We start from the raw sequence: 14,081 nt of genomic DNA on the forward strand, positions 1-14,081 counted from the left end.
TCTTTTTCTCTCATTTTTTTATTTTTTTATTTGGGCCTTCTCTTTTTATGGCCTCATTTCTCTTCTTTTTTTATTTGGGCTTCTTTGGCCTCTTTTATTTATTTATTTTCGTCCGGAGTCTCATCCCGACTTGTGGAGGAATCATAGTCTCCATCATCCTTTCCTCACTGGGACAATGCTCTAATAATGATGATCATCACACTTTTATTTGCTTACAACTCAAGAATTACAACTCGATTCTTAGAACAAAATATGACTCTATATGAATGCCTCCGGCGGTGTACCGGGATGTGCAATGATTCATGAGTGACATGTATGAAAGAATTATGAACGGTGGCTTTGCCACAAATACGATGTCAACTACATGATCATGCAAAGCAATATGACAATGATGGAGCATGTCATAATAAACGGAACGGTGGAAAGTTGCATGGCAATATATCTCGGAATGGCTATGGAAATGCCATAATAGGTAGGTATGGTGGCTGTTTTGAGGAAGGTATATGGTGGGTTTATGGTACCGGCGAAAGTTGCACGGTACTAGAAAGGCTAGCAATGGTGGAAGGGTGAGAGTGCGTATAATCCATGGACTCAACATTAGTCATAAAGAACTCACATACTTATTGCAAAAATCTATTAGTTATCGAAACAAAGTACTACGTGCATGCTCCTAGGGGTATAGATTGGTAGGAAAAGACCATCGCTCGTCCCCGACCGTCACTCATAAGGAAGGCAATCAATAAATAAATCATGCTCCGACTTCATCACGTAACGGTTCACCATACGTGCATGCTATGGGAGTCACAAACTTCAACACAAGTATTTCTCAAATTCATAACCACTCAACTAGCATGACTCTAATATCACCAACTTCATATCTCAAAACAATCATCAAGTATCAAACTTCTCATAGTATTCAATGCACTCTATATGAAAGTTTTTATTATATCCCTCTTGGATGCCCATCATATTAGGACTAAATTCATAACCAAAGCAAATTACCATGCTGTTTAGGACTCTCAAAATAATATAAGTGAATCACGAGAGTTCATCTATTTCTATAAAATAAAACCACCACCGTGCTCTAAAAGATATAAGTGAAGCACTAGAGCAAATGACAAACTACTCCGAAAGATATAAGTGAAGATCAATGAGTAGTCGAATAATTATGCAACTATGTGAAGACTCTCTAACATTTAAGGATTCAGATCTTGATACTTTATTCAAACAGCAAGCAAAACAAAATAAAATGACATCTAAGAATAGCAAACATCATGTGAAGAAGCAAAAACTTAGGATCAACTGATACTAACCGATAGTTGTTGAAGAAGAAAGGTGGGATGCCAACCAGGGCATCCCCAAGCTTAGACGCTTGAGACTTATTGAAATATTATCTTGGGGTGCCTTGGGCATCCCCAAGCTTGAGCTTTTGTGTCTCCTTAATTCCTCTCATATCACGATCTCCCTAAATCTCACAAGCTTCATCCACACAAAACTCAACAAGGACTCGTGAGATAAGTTAGTATAAACCATTGCAAAAACCTTATCATACTCTACTGTAGCAAATCACTAAAATTATTATTCAACATTGCATACTAAATTCCTCTGCATATTTAATAGTCCTATCCTCAAATAAAATCATTAAAGAAGCAAACATATGCAAACAATGCGAACATAACAGCAATCTGCCTAAACAGGACAGTCTGTAAAGAGTGCAGCAAGATCCATACTTCCCTAGCTCCAAAAATTATGAAAGAAAATTCCCATTGTAGTAAATTTATCAGAGCTGAATATGCAAAAGGTTTAAACATTTTATCACATTCTGAATTTTCTAGGGAATTATTGCAACAGCGGTAAACTTTCTGTTTTCAAACAGCAACATGAAGACTTGTAAAATAGGCATTGTAAAGGCTATCAATGCCACTTTTATTGAAATAAAAGATGAAAACCATTGTTATAAATGACATCAAGAAAATTATAACAAAATAAATTGACGCTCCAAGCAAAACACATATCATGTGGTAAATAAAAATATAGCTCCAAGTAAAGTTACCGATGAACGAAGACGAAAGAGGGGATGCCTTCCGGGGCATCCCCAAGCTTAGGCTTTTGGTTGTCCTTGGATATTACCTTGGGGTGCCTTGGGCATCCCCAAGCTTAGGCTCTTTCCACTCCTTATTCCATAGTCCATCGAATCTTTACCCAAAACTTGAAAACTTCACAACACAAAACTTAACAGAAAACTTGTAAGCTCCGTTAGTATAAGAAAATAAATCACCACTTAGGTACTGTAATGAACTCATTCTTTATTTATATTGGTGTTAAACCTAATGTATTCCAACTTCTCTATGGTTTATAAACTATTTTACTAGCCATAGATTCATCAAAATAAGCAAACAACAAATCGAAAACAGAATCTGTCAAAAACAGAACAGTCTGTAGTAATCTGGATCAAACATATACTTCTGGAACTCATAAAATTCTCAAATAAATTTATGGACGTGAGAAATTTATCTATTAACCATCTGCAAAAATAATTAACTAAATATAACTCTCCAGTAAAAAATGGCAGCAATTACCGTGAGCGCTAAAGTTTCTGTTTTTTACAGCAAGATCAACAAGACTTTCCCCAAGTCTTCCCAACGGTTCTACTTGGCACAAACACTAATTAAAGCATAAAACCACATCTAAACAGAGGCTAGATGAATTCTTTATTAATAAATAGGAACAAAAAGAAATGAACAAAAATAAAGTTGGGTTGCCTCCCAACAAGCGCTATCGTTTGACGCCCCTAGCTAGGCATGATGATTTCAATGGTGCTCACATAAAAGATAAGAATTGAAACATAAAGAGAGCATCATGAAGAGTATGACTAGCACATTTAAGTCTAACCCACTTCCTATGCATAGGGATTTTGTGAGCAAACAACTTATGGGAACAATAATCATCTTGCATAGGAAGGTAAAACAAGCATAACTTCAAAATTTTAAGCACATAGAGAGGAAACTTGATATTATTGCAATTCCTACAAGCATATGTTGCTCCCTCATAATAAATTTCAGTAGAATCATGAATGAATTCAACAATATAAACAGCACCAAAAGCATTATTTTCATGATCTACAAGCATATAAATTTTATTACTCTCCACATAAGCAAAATTCTTCTCATGAATAATAGTGGGAGCAAACTCAACAAAATAACTATCATGTGATTGAAAATTAAGATCAAGATGACAAGTTTCATGGTTATCATTATTATTTAAAGCATACGTGTCATCACAATAATCATCATAGATAGGAGGCATGCTTTCATCATAATAAATTTGCTCATCAAAACTTGGGGGACAAAAAAATATCATCTTCATCAAACATAGCTTCCCCAAGCTTGTGGCTTTGCATATCATTAGCATCATGGATATTCAAATAATTCGTACTAACAACATTGCAATCATGCTCATCATTCAAATATTTAGTGCCAAACATTTTATATATTTCTTCTTCTAGAACTTGAGCACAATTATCCTTTCCATCATACTCACGAAAGATATTAAAAAGATGAAGCGTATGAGGCAAACTTAATTCCATTTTTTGTAATTTTCTTTTATAAACTAAACTAGTGATAAAACAAGAAACTAAAAGACTCGATTGCAAGATCTAAAGATATACCTTCAAGCACTCACCTCCCCGGCAACAGCGCCAGAAAAGAGCTTGATGTCTACCACACAACCTTCTTCTTGTAGACGTTGTTGGGCCTCCAAGTGAAGAGGTTTGTAGGACAGTAGCAAATTTCCCTCAAGTGGATGACCTAAGGTTTATCAATCCGTAGGAGGCGTAGGATGAAGATGGTCTCTCTCAAGCAACCCTGCAACCAAATAACAAAGAGTCTCTTGTGTCCCCAACACACCCAATATAATGGTAAATTGTATAGGTGCACTAGTTCGGCGAAGAGATGGTGATACAAGTGGTATATGGATGGTAGATAAAGGTTTTTGTAATCTGAAAATATAAAAACAGCAAGGTAACTAATGATAAAAGTGAGCGTAAACGGTATTGCAATGCGTTGAAACAAGGCCTAGGGTTCATACTTTCGCTAGTGCAAGTTCCCTCAACAATAGTAACATAATTGGATCACATAACTATCCCTTAACATGCAACAAAGAGTCACTCCAAAGTCACTAATAGCGGAGAACGAACGAAGAGATTATGGTAGGGTACGAAACCACTTCAAAGTTATTCTTTCCAATCAATCCGTTGGGCTATTCCTATAAGTGTCACAAACAACCCTAGAGTTCGTACTAGAATAACACCTTAAGACACAAATCAACCAAAACCCTAATGTCACCTAGATACTCCAATGTCACCTCAAGTATCCGTGGGTATGATTATACGATATGCATCACACAATCTCAGATTCATCTATTCAACCAACACATAGAACCTCAAAGAGTGCCCCAAAGTTCCTATCGGAGAATCACGACGAAAACGTGTGCCAACCCCTATGCATAGGTTCATGGGCGGAACCCGCAAGTTGATCACCAAAACATACATCAAGTGAATCACGTGGTATCCCATTGTCACCACAGATACGCACGGCAAGACATACATCAAGTGTTCTCAAATCTTTAAAGACTCAATCCGATAAGATAACTTCAAAGGGGAAACTCAATTCATTACAAGAGAGTAGAGGGGACGAAAACATCATAAGATCCAACTATAATAGCAAAGCTCGCGATACATCAAGATCGTGCCAAATCAAGAACACGAGAGAGAGAGAGAGGGGGGGAGAGAGAGAGATCAAACACATAGCTACTAGTACATACCCTCAGCCCCGAGGGAGAACTACTCCCTCCTCGTCATAGAGAGCACCGGGATGATGAAGATGGCCATCGGAGAGGGATTCCCCCCTCCGGCAGGGTGCCGTAATGGGTCTAGATTGGCTTTCGGTGGCTACGGAGGCTTCTAGCGGCGGAACTCCCGATCTATTGTGCTCGCTGATGTTTTGAGGGTATATGGAGATATATAGGCGGAAGAAGTACATTGGGGGGGCCACGAGGGGCCCACGAGGGTGGAGGGCGCGCCCCCTACCTCGTGGCCTCCTTGAAGCTTCCCTTACGTGCACTTCAAGTCTTCTTGGCTTCTTTCCTTCCAAAAATAGGTTCCGTGAAGTTTCAGGTCAATTAGACTCCGTTTGGTTTTCCTTTTCTTCGAAACCCTAAAACAAGGTAAAAACAAAAACTGGCACTGGGCTCTGGGTTAATAGGTTAGTCCCAAAAATGATATAAAAGTGTATAATAAAGCCCATAAACATCCAAAATAGTAGATAATATAGCATGGAGCAATCAAAAATTATAGATACGTTGGAGACGTATCACGTCGCCGTTCAGGGAGGAGGACGAGCACGTCCATCGCTACATGGCTGCTATGGACGTCAGGTTCTCCAATACCTGGCAGGTTCTTTGAGCAGATGACCGGAGATATGATCCTGTGATGGTTCCTTCTCTTTGGGTGTCCACGTGATTATTCTGTAGTATTCGATATTTATTAGCTACCTAGCCAGTGATTATTCGAGACGATGTATTCGAGATTATATATTATTCGAGACGATGTATTCGATATTATATATTATTCAAGATTATATATTATTCGAGACGATGTATTCCAGATTATATATTATTCAAGACGATGCATATTATGTACTATATGATTCAGTTTTTCCTTATTGATTCCATCCATGCATTGTAATTTGAATACTAAATTGTTTTATATTTATTCTGGATTAGTGTTAAATAAAAGCTATGGCGGACAATACCGGCAGAGAGGGAGAAGAGGCCATGTTCGAGATCATACGCAGCCCTACCAGGCCAGATGATCTGAATGAAGCAGATGACGGCTCCCAATATCTGAACAATACCGGGGAGGGTGATGATAAGATATTCGATCAGGACGACCGAGCTGATGAAGTCATGAACTATGATTATTATTATGATGACACAGACAATGTTGATCTTGAAATAACAAAGACTACCGGCGAGGTATATTTATATAAGCAGGCATCTAGTGATCGTCACATGTTTTTTTTGATTTGAAGATATATTAACGAATCGATCTTTCTTATTTCAGCCCTCCGGATCGAGCAAATCTACTTCTACAGACAGCAGGACAAAGCGAGGCCCGGGCAAAAAGTTGAAGGACGGTGTAAAGTACAACATCGATTCCATCAAAGCGGGTGGGGAACCCCTCATGCCTAAGAACATTGCGAACAAGTTCGTTCATCAGTGCGGAGTTCTTGTGAAGGGCCAACTCCCGATCTCCATTCAAGAATGGAAAGAGCCAAAAACTAAACGTCCAGATGTTGCTTGGGTCGACGACAGAGCAAAAGCCAATCTTTGGGAATCTCTGATGGAACATTTCACCCTACCAGATTATTTCACTGATGCAGATGTGCAGAAAGTCAAGGACGCTGCTCTTAAGAAGATGGCAATTGCATTCAACACCCACAAGAAAACTGTATGGGCCAACTACCTCGCTGCAAACAGGAAGACTCCTGAATTCACGGGAACACTGGAGAAGCAAAGAGAACACTGGCCCGCTTTCGTGGAATTCAAGGAATCAGAATTATCTAAGGAACGATCGAGAAAAAACAAGGCAAATGCCGCAAAAAAGACGCAGTTCCATAGGTTGGGTCCAGGTGGCTACGCGGTGGCAATGCCTAAGTGGGATAAGTCTGACCAAGATATGGAGGATGCAGGGGTCACTCCAGTTACTAGGAGCTGGCCCCCCAGGTGCAAAACTTGGTTCTATGCGCATGGGGGGGAGTTGGACCCGAAGGCAGGCGAGGTTTCGAAGAAGGCAAGTCTAAAAGGAGCCGAACAAAAGTTACTTGACACAATAGAAAATGCTCGAAAGGGTGTGTTCACGCCCAACAGAGAGAACGACGAGCTTACACGCGCCCTGGGAAATCCTGAACACCCAGGAAGAACACAAGGCAAGGGCGTTATTCCCTGGTATGAGGTCTTTTCAGAATGGAACGATGACTACAAGACCCGTGCAAGAAAGAAGAGGGAGGAGGAGAAGAAGAGGAAGCTGGAGGAGGAGCAGAGGAAGCAGGACGCAGAACGCCTTCAAGGCCTAGAAGCAAGGCACGCGGACTTGGCACTCAAATTCCAGCAACAGCAGTAGCAGATCGAATCACTTAGCCAGGAAAGGGGGTCTCAGCAGCGGCAGCAGCAAGTGGATGATCATCCAGCATTGGATAGCACCGTCCCATCCATGCCGAGAAGCAGCGTTCGTTCCGCCCCGGGCGACGCACCGCTGGATACATACCCTGTGGATGACATCATAGAGAACACTAACTGTGAGCTACACTTCAAAATGAAGAACATATCCATGAAGGTGGCGGACGCCGTTGCTTTTACAATTACCCCCGAAGCAACTTTCCATTGAGCCCCGATTCCAGCGGGCTATGCTTGTGTCTTGGTTGATGAGGTGGTGGACCCATATTCGGGGCTACAACTTGACATTCCTGGAGGTGACGACGAGCACACACTGGGAGAGACCATACATCGTATCATCCTATGGAGAAATGATTGCATCATCTTTCGAAGTCCACCGACACCGCGTCTGCCGACTCCTCCTCGAAGTCCGCCACCGTGTTAGCAGACTCCCGCTCCTCCAAGTCCACGAACGCGTGAGCAGACTCCTCCTCGAAGTCCGCCACCGTGTCTGCAGACTCCCGCTCCTCCAAGTCCACGAACGCTTGAGCCGACTCCTCCTCGAAGTGTACCACCGTGTCAGCAGACTCCTGCTCCTCCAAGGCCACCAACGCGTGAGTAGACTCCTGCTCCAACTCAGCCACGTCAGTCGTCTCCGCCGCCTCAGCAATCGCAGAAGAGACACGCCGCAGCTATGGTGCGTAGCGGTACGAGTCGAGGTAGTACAGGAGGTACAGGCGGAGGCAAGCGATATAAATATGGTCCAAGCAGCCTCGCTCTTCTTCCTCAGAGGCCTTACGACATGACCGAGGAGCAAAACAAAGCCATAGTGAAGGCCCAAGTGGACGCCCATTTTGGACCGAAACCGGCACCGCCGCCAAGGGAGAAAGTGCCCGAGGAAAAGATTGACCACTTCATTTATATGGCTAGAGCACCAGCTCCCAAGCCTGTTGACTCTGATTATGAGCGCCAACTCAGGAAGGCACATCGAGCACGACTACAGAGGGAAGCGAGCTCGAGCTCGAGCCAACAAGCAGCTGCCAAAAAATGCGGGAAAACCGTTCGCCAACTGGGAGAACATGCGACGCAATCGATCCCCCCGCTTGTTGTGCCAACAACCCATGAGAGTACGCGCGCCGTATATTATTGTGGGCAAACCGTTCCCCAGCTGAACAATCTGGTAATAACCGAGGAGCATATAAGGCAGGCTAAAATGCTCGGTATCAATGTTGGACAACTCCTCGACATCGAGCCCATGTCTCCTCTTAGAGAGGAGGAAATAAAACGGCAATATGTCCGCGGCCAACCTTTGGTCAAGCCCGAGGAGGTCAAGAACCTCCCAACGAGAATGTATGAATTGCATCAATGGTATATGAACATTACCAAGATTTCCAATCGGGAGTCCCTCATGGTGAATGTCAAGGCGGAGCATTACTTCCATGAGAAAGCTCTGGCCATTAGTATACAGAACTGTTCCAATTATTCAATCAAGACGCACTTGACAAATCTCTCGTCAGTTGCTATTGTCTGTAAGTGATTTCTTTCTGTAATTTAAGTCTCAAGCTAGCTGTAGTGATCATTTTGATCAATCATTACCTGTAATTATCCTCACTATATTCTTTTCTGTGGTATTATGCAGAATGAAGATGTATGAAATGAAAAAATCTGGACGCTATGGCATTGGGTTCATTGACCCTAATACCGTTAATGAGTACACACGAAATATTCCAAGTTGTCGAGCAAGTTTAGAGGAAAGCATGCTAGACTTCTTCAAGCGCCTCAATAGCAATGAAGATATACTACTTTCTTACAACTTCCTGTGAGTCACACTGTCTTGTACTACAAATTCTGTTTTTGCTTACTAGCTAGCTAGATGTTAATAATTAAGTGTATAGGGTTTAGGCTAGTTGATTAGTGTTGTGCACATGCCCGCTTAATTAAGACATGCAACAGTTTCCACTAGATCTTGTTAATTATTAAAGTTGATAAAAGAGCAGTTGAAGTACTGGACTCACTACTTAAAGCAGAAAGTGACTTCGCCATCGTGAAGGGGATAGTCAGCAGTTAATTTCAATCATTATTAACTATATCTCGGTCTATTTAATTAGTTCGTCATTTTCTGATATCAACTATTTAATAACTCATTTATTCATTTTCTTTGCTGGCGGGCAGGGCCTGGGCAAAGTTCATCAAGGTGACTCCAGGCAACTGGCGACAAAAACTGTATTGGTATCGACTCAAGGTAAGTAATTAAGTATTACTAGCTAGCTTACCATCTCTTTAATTCTTGTTTCAATACCATTATTTAATTATTATGCTTGATTAATTATTATCTGATTAAATTTCATTCTTGTAAAGGCCCTGAGGCAGGCTCCAGAGAATAATCTGTGTGCATACTACGTTTGCGAGAACATTCGCATGATAATGTCCGAAAGGAGCAAATTTCAAAGACAGGAATGTGTACGTTTGCCAGAACACTATTCACAATATTTATATTATTATCGATATCTAGTCACACAACTAATACACATGCATGCTAATCTCCTTAACAGTTCAAAGAGGTGCGGGAAAAGCTCCTAACAACGGAGCGCATACTAGCACTTCAAGAGGAAATAACGGGATTTTTGCTTGACCAGGTCATAGATCCGAAATGAGAATATTATTACCCGCTATCGCCCCATGAACCACTTATTATCGCGCTATTCGTCATCTTGGGTGAGGAATAGTTATTCTTCACCCCCTCTATTTTACTATCAATGCACCGTAATTTTACGTTCCGTAAGTTTTGTCTTATTTCCAACGCAAAAAGGGACCGTAAGAAAATATATAATCACCGTAAAAAATAATTTATGTTATGTAAAATTACAAACGTAAAAATATAGTCTAAAATACACATAAACTACAAATTTTCTTGTCTTATGACCTATATTTTTATTTTCTTATGTCAAATTTTACGTAGTGAATCAATAGGATTGTAACTATTTGAATTCGAAATGTAATTTAATTATGAAATGATCGTAAGATTACCTCGAGTGAAGAATAACTTATTCTGCATCCTGGGTGATGAATAGTAACACTATATATATATATATATATATATATATATGATCGGTTCTACGAGAAAATCTATTTATATATATGCATAACGTGTACAATACGTAGTATAGTAAAATACTAGCAAACAAAAAATAAATTAAATGGAAAATACAAAATTAATGGAAAAATAAAAAATAAAACCAAAACATTTAGTGCCGGTTGGTGTTACCAACCGGTACTAATGTCCTATACGCACCCGGGCCTGGCTCGTGCCACGTGGTGGCACAGAAACCGGCACTAAAGGCCCTTACGAACCGACGCTAAAGCCCGGTTCTGCACTAGTGAAACAATCCTACATGGATTATGCAAACCCAAAATCGAGCGCAATAATGAACACAATAATCATCAACCCAAGCAACCTGATGCGCATCAGCGCATGAGAGCATCTACAATAGGGCCTCTCATACCCGTCTCGAACGACCGAGCAGGCCGTCCGGTCACAAAAAACGACCCAATCGAACCTCTCAAACCGCGGACAAACGCTCGGACTGACCGACACCCCTCATATCTAATCAAATATAGGGCAGATATGGGGCGGCCCGGGCACGCCCGAGCGCGTCCGGCTGACAGGCCCGGCCCACCATCGACCCCATAGTTGTCCCACAAAAAACTCCAATCCGGGCGCCTCGCTTCAAACCCTAGCTCTCTCTCTCTCTCTCTCCCTCCCTTCCCGATTCCGATCTCATCCACTACGATGAGTAGCTCCGGCAGCGACTCCGGCTCCGAGCCCGATTACGAGGAGGAGATGCCCCTCCGCGAAGGTGGAGACCGGCGGCTGATCCGGATCTGGAGCGTCGCCGCAGCTCCCACGCCGGCGTAGTGCGGACACCAGAGCCGGACCCTCTCGGTCCGCGCATAGCGATGCCAGGACAGCGCAGTCCGCACCGGCCCCGTGCCACCTCCTTTCCCTGTCAGCCACTCCCCCACACGGCCAGCGGTGGGTGCTTGTGCCTGCGCCACCGGCCTGCACACGCACTCCGGAGTCAGAGGCGCGCGCCGCCGTTGTGGGACAGAGGCGGACCCCAACGAGGGCGCACGTCCCCTCACATGGGTTTACCGCCTCTCCCTCACGCCGGCGGAGAAGGACGCTCGCTGCCTCCGACGAAAGAACGCTAAGGCGCTCCGACTTGCTATTGAGCAGTCAGTGCGCGAGGCGAAGGAGGCAGCTGCGGAGAAGGCTCGGGTTGCCAGGTTGAAGTGGGAGCAGGACAGGGCGGTCTGTCGAATGAAGGCGTTCATCGTCCTTTCCGACTCCGACTCCGACGACGTTGACAACTGCACCTCCTCGTCAGATGACCAAGACCCTCCACCAGTCGTGGACGCCTACAGCTGCGCCGACGACCGGAAGGGCAAAGGCCCGACAAGGAAGTGGTGATTCCACCCCCCTTCCCCCCTCAATGTTTATATCGTTTCTAGTTGTAGAAGTTTAAGAACTTGTCCGGTGACGAACTATGATCTTTTGAATGTGGCGAAGTTTCTTAATGTCCATTTGCAGCCGATCTTGTGTTTCTTTGCAACCGATTTTTGTTATTCGTCGTTTGATCACATAGAGTAGATCAATCGTTGCATGTGTAGTTAGTATGAATATAAGGCGTCGGAGTGATAAAATATGAGGCGTGCCCAGTCAATGCCACGGGTATTTGAAAGGTCAGATATGGCCATCGTGGCTGTAGATGCTCTTAAGCAAGTACCAATTGCCCATGGAGTTGAACGGTGGCCAGTGAATCAGGGGAACATTATTGCTGAGTTAATAGCGCTCGCAAGCGCGGGAAACAAACCGCCGGGTTCCCTGTTCCACCATCGAGTACAACTCCTCTGCACCTGACCTGACCTGCCATGCCCCCGCCTCCCTCTCTCGCCGTCCCATCGGTGGTCGGCTCGGACGGGGAAATTGCGTGTTTTATCCTTTTCTGAAACATATTCGAGATTTGACCTTAGTTTAATTTTTTTTCGAGATCAGATCCTTTTACTACCGCCAGGGACCATGGCGGTAGGGTATAACAGCCTACCGCTAAGGTCCCCGGCGGTAGGGTTGCATGCCCTACCGTCAAAAACCTCCTAAGTATTGAACACAGTGCGTGTTAGTGCCTACCTACCGCCAAGCACCTTGGCGGTAGGGTTGTGCCAAGGTCCCTGGCGATAGTGATGTTTCCTACCGCCAAAGTTTCTGACAATAGGCTGTTAGACCCTACCATTATGGGCTCTGGTGATAGCAAAATGGCCACATCTCGAATTTTTTTCAAATTAAGATCAAATCTCAAATAGATTTCAGAAAAAGGTCAAAACACGAAAATTTGCCGCCTCGGGCAGCGGCACCGGCCCTGGCCCCCGTGCCTTACGGCGAGCTCCTGCCCCGCGCTCAAGCCCTGCTCCTACCCGTCCCGTCCGACCTCTCGACCGTGAGACGCTCCGTGGCGCAGCTCTTGTTGCCTCCGCCCTGCCACTGCCGAGCGCCCTCCTCCGCCGTGAGCATCGCCCCCGCTTGGAGGAGAGCCCCTTCACGCCCCCTCCGCCCTCCTTCCGCAGCCACGCGCTGACATGCCTCTGCTCACCCGTTCCTGGGCCGGCGGCTGTCTGCTACGTGTTCGACCAAATGGTTCAGTGCCCCTTTCCCCTTTCTCCTACAGTATTTTACAATTTCCAGAAAATCGTGATCCTGCGCTACTACGCCCCGTAGCAACTCCACCTGCACGCATTTGACCTATCGCTGGGCTAGCTTCATCGCTCAGAGAAAGGGACGTTTTGGTGCAGTACTTTGTCATCTCTATACCTGCAAACATTATCAACGGCACATTTTATTAATACTGAAGTGTTCAGAATGCTTAGTCCCCATGGCATGTTTGCGTATGCCAGCTCTGTTTTCAAACTGAGAATGCCTTCAGACTGCATTGGATCCATGTCTTCAGTTATGTGCTTGATTTTAAAGATCTATATTCTAGTGTATTTCTGACCTTTGGCGAACACTTTCAGACCAGATACAACACCAGTTTTCCATATGCTACAGGCCTGCTCTTACGTATTTCAGTAAAAAGATAATGATTTGAATCCATATAATTTGCCTTGAATGATGCTTGATTGTTGATTTGCAGAGTAAAACTTGTCATGTCCTATCACACAATCACCTTATCCACAATGGGTTCTGCAAATATGACCAGAGTAAAAACATGGGTTCTTTTTGTTTTCAGGGTCATTGTTCATCTTTACTTCGAAGTCTAAATTTAAATAGCATTAAACTCTGCAAATATGACCAGCTTCAAACTGCTGCTAACTTGTGGTACGTATTTATCTTTCTGAGATAGCTATCTATTTGATTCCGCTGACCTATGCCTCAAAACCTCTTTCAGTCTTGGCATGGGATATTGAGTATTCATGCCCTCCTACACCTTCCTACATGTTGTAGGTGAGAGCATTGCATTGCTGGGGGATTTATCCTTATGTATGTAATAACTCACTTATGTCAGCTAATTTTGCATGCTGTATTCCTCATATCCTGTTCACATGCCTAATAATTGAGTAGCTTGAGTTACTCATAGATCATTAGTTGCTGGTATTGTATCTCAATATAGTGGAACTTTTCAAGCAGCTTAATCTTAATTTTTCTTTTCTTTTTGATATCGAGGTTGTTGTGTTCTTTGTGTATGGAACTTCTTCATGAGCTCCAGCCAATGTGTTGTCTGCCTAATAAGTAGTTTCCTCGTCCTACCCAGCTTAATAATACCGTAGACAATTTTGTTACTACCGTTGCAACTCCTGTATAACTACTGTTGCCTGGG

The 14,081-nt window shown here is 43.4% G+C and overlaps 1 long non-coding RNA gene across 1 annotated transcript; it reads left to right on the forward strand.

Annotated features, from left to right (window-relative positions):
• Window positions 1–12,624: 12,624 nt before the first annotated feature.
• Window positions 12,625–14,071, forward strand: LOC147986969 (uncharacterized). The gene is made up of 3 exons (XR_015615256.1): window positions 12,625–12,904; window positions 13,494–13,582; window positions 13,653–14,071. It is a non-coding gene; the product is annotated as an uncharacterized LOC147986969 (long non-coding RNA).
• The last annotated feature ends 10 nt before the right edge of the window (window positions 14,072–14,081 follow it).

The sequence above is a fragment of the Triticum urartu genome, chromosome 2A (assembly GCF_056163025.1).
Source record: "Triticum urartu cultivar PI428250 chromosome 2A, HENAU_Tu73, whole genome shotgun sequence".
Taxonomy (NCBI): Eukaryota; Viridiplantae; Streptophyta; class Magnoliopsida; order Poales; family Poaceae; genus Triticum; species Triticum urartu.